Genomic DNA, 3,920 nt, shown 5'->3' on the forward strand with positions numbered 1-3,920 from the left:
AATACACACACAAAAAATAAATCTTGCATCAAAAAATCAGAAGTCTGTGAAGTGGCAATGTCATAATTGCTTCCTGGTTTGTAACTAGAGGCAGGGCTGAAGAAAGGGAGAGACAACAGATGTAAAAGTTAGATCAAACTTCCTCCTATCAGCCCTGCACAATTTCAACAGAAAGTTCAACCGAGGTCGTATTACCTCTTTCCAGAGTATCCAAGTGCAGAGAGGTGTGGTGAAGAAAGACCAAGTTATTTTTGGCCAGAGATGATATGGGGGCAAAAAAGGTGATACTTCTTTCTGTAGCTGGCAAGTGGAAGACAACTGTAGAAATTGTAGGTAAAAATTCCTCCAACTGAATGTTTTGAAATGCTGATTATAAGGGAGTTACATGCATTCATCTGACTGCTGATCTGTTTGTGGGAGTGCTACTTCAAGTTTGTCTTTTACCCTGAAAGCTTTTGGGCCAACACAGCTGAGTAACACACATATTCCACAATCATAACACTATGGAAGGAAAAGGTTTGTGTGAACTTTTCCCTTAATGCAAAGAGAAAAGCTGAGACAGAAATAAAGCCAGCATTTTTTCCTGTTGATTCATGCTGTGACCTTTATATGATCATTTCAGTTCTGGTCTTTCTCTGTAAAACAGGGATAACTTTCACAGTTAACCCAAAACCTACTGCTAATTCAGTGGCCATGACTTACTAAAAACTGAGGAATGAAAGAGGTAGATTTAACAGGAGTGGAGAGAGAAGTAATTTAGGGAACTCTGGCTTTCCCCTAATGCTCCCTGACTTGCCACATCCTGCCAAAGGCCTGATATTTGCACAGCTGCACAACCTGCATAATGCATCCCTGAACTGAGTTCCCATCTACAAAAGCATGTATAGGTATCCAATGAACTTGAGGGATGACATTAGATCTTACATTCACATTAATTCTATTATACCGATATAAGGTAGTTTCAAAGTACAATGAGAGCAATTAAGACATAAGGGGGTGGAAATCTATATAATACATAGCATTAAATTTTATTAGGAAGCTACATTTATCTGAATTTTATAGTGAAGAGGTATTCTTGCAAAGGGACTGCTCACCTCTAGTTTCATTTAGGTCTCTGAGCAAATTATTAATCTATTACACAAATGAACTAGTTTGGCAGCAGAAGTGTGTTGTCAAGGCTTTTTACACTTTTAATTGGGAGCCAGCAACTACGTGCTTCGATAACAAGTATCTTCATTTTGTTGCCGACATTCAGAGAAATAACAAATCTGTGAAAGGCGGTTTTGTCCCTGACAGTCCACAGTCATTTTGAAAAGTATCATCCACTTTCTTGGAGGCATCTGTCTGTAGTCCATCATATTAATCTTTGTCAGCTTCATTTGGCACATGGAATAATTCCTGCCTCAAAGCTGCTAGATTTATTTAAATAAAATTGTCAGGAATAAATTGAGAAAGGAAGACCACAGGAGATAATTTGTTTACCTCCTTCTGTGCTTTTAGAGCAAACTAGACTGTCCTCAAAAGCAGACAGCCCCTAGACAACTGTCTTCTTGTGGAATTAGTCAGCTAAATGATGCTCCCTGTGCACTTTTTTTTAGCCAAGTGGGATCTGATCCTGCACTCAAGCTCACAATCCTTTTTCATCCACATTGCTTACCCACAGGTTTCTATGTGAATGTAGGCACAGGGAAGACTCCAGAGAATCTGCCAGAGAAAAAGGTTACATTCTAGCATGGCATTTTAACATAATCCCAAATTCAACTTAATGCAATCTGAATAGGCCTCATACGGGACAAGGCAGCTCCAAGTCAAACCCTTTAAGTCACCAGTACACATATGAGTTGCTTTTTGTTTTGTTTTGTTTTTCTGTAAGCTTGTAATACAGCCTAGCCAACAGCAGGGAGAATCACAGCATTTTTCTCATTCATTTAGGCAGATTGCCTCTACTCAGTCTCCAAAAAACTCCTGGACTTCATTATCAGCATAGATATAGTATGGAGATCCCAAAGGCTGTAGTATCCTTATCAAAAATGAAAGAGAAAACCAAGGTAGGACCAGGTTGATCTGAAGCAAAGACCAAGCTTCTTCTAGTCAGATAGAGTGCACAGATTCTCCAGGTTTTTTCTTGCTTGTCACTCAGACTTTTCAGCAAAGATATAGCTTCTTCTCACAATAACCAGAAAGACAGTTCATAGTTGAAACTTGGCAGCTCAGAATGCTTTGCAGTCATCCTATTGTTTGGACTACTGTGCTCCAGATTCTCCTCCAGCACGCCACAGATGTTATTCCCTGTGTATTTGTTCCTGCCTGGTTAACACCCTTCACCCCCATTTCCCATTTTTTAAAAAAACATTGAAGTAGGCAGCTTGGAGGCCCAGTCTGACAAACCAGTGTTTTATAAGCCTTGACAGGTTTGACAGGTGGGCCCACGCAAGGCTCATGAAGTTCAACAAGGCCAAGTGCAAGGTCCTGCACGTGGATCGGGGCAAACCCAAGCACGATAACAGGCTGTGTGGAAAATGGATTGACAGCAGCCCTAAGGAAAAGGACTTGGGGAGTGTTGGTTCATGAAAAGTTCAGCATGAGCCACAAATCTGTGCTTGCAGCCCAGGAAGCCAACTGTGTCCTGGGCTGCATCAAAATAACCACAGGCAGCAGGCCAAGGGAGGTGATTGTCCCCTTCTACTCCACTCTCATGACACCCCACCTGGAGTACTGTGTCCAGCCCTTGAGCATCCGACATAAGAAGGACACGGAGCTGTTGGAGCAAGTCCAGAGGAAGGCCACGAAGATCATTAGAGGGCTAGAGTACCTCTCCAATGAAGAGTGCTGTTTTTCAGCCTGGAAAGAGAAGGCTCCAGAGAGACCTAATAGCAGCCTTCCAGTACCTGAAGGGGGCTTACAGGACATCTGAGGAGGGACTTTTTACAAGGGCATGAGGCAATAGGATGAAGAAGTAATGGCTTTAAAATGGAAGAGGGTAAATTTAAGTTAGACATTAGAAAGAAATTATTCAGTGTGAGGGTGGTGAGGCACTGGAATAGGCTGTCCAGAGCAGTTGTGGAAGCCTCATCCCTGAAAGTGTTCAAGGCCAGGTTGGATGGGACTTTGAGCATCATGGTCTAGTGGAAGGTTCCCCTGGACATACAGGGGAGTTGGATCCCTTTCAACCCAAACAATTCTGCAATTCTATGATTCTGCCAATAAACAAAAGGGTGCAAAGAACAGACCAAAAAGCTGGGATCTAAGTCACAGCTGGACCCTTTCCTAGCTGTGTGTGTTCAAATAGCATTCAAATAGTGAAACAGACACAGTAAACATATATATTCTTAGTAGAATCACAAGTGGAATGTCATTTGTCAGCTGGGAAGGCCATTTACTGATCTGTTTCCCATTACAGCTTTTCCACCAGTATTATATCCTGTGCTACCACACTACAAATCAAGAACTACTCCGTTTGACTAAGATTAGAGGTGATTTCAGAGTCAGCAAGGACTGATTTGTTAAAAATTTATGGTAGATGCAGAATTAATGAGAGCATTTTCTTTCTGAACTGTGGAGCTTCTGGTTCATTTGGCCACACTCAGATTTTGATGTTGCATATCATTGGTCCTATACTCTGTAAGCCACTAGAAAACTCCAGAATGTGGCTGTGTTAAGCAAAAATACAAAGCAAAACTATGCTGAGTTTCAAGGCAGTTTTCAGCTTTCTGTTGAATTTTGATATTTTACACACTTTTCTTCTTGGAACGTAGAAACAGGTTTCCTCACACTGCCTGGTTTGCTGCTCAGAGTTAAGAAATCTTATTATCTGAACTCTGTGAGGGTATATTTTAAAATTCACCCAGTTATTTTCTATAAGTGTTCTGGACTCTGTGTGTCAGGGGGCTGGCATTTTCTTTGCTACAGAGTTTGCATTC

Source organism: Chaetura pelagica, unplaced genomic scaffold (assembly GCF_000747805.2).
Source record: "Chaetura pelagica isolate M959 unplaced genomic scaffold, ChaPel_1.0 scaffold189, whole genome shotgun sequence".
In the NCBI taxonomy this organism is placed as follows: domain Eukaryota; kingdom Metazoa; phylum Chordata; class Aves; order Apodiformes; family Apodidae; genus Chaetura; species Chaetura pelagica.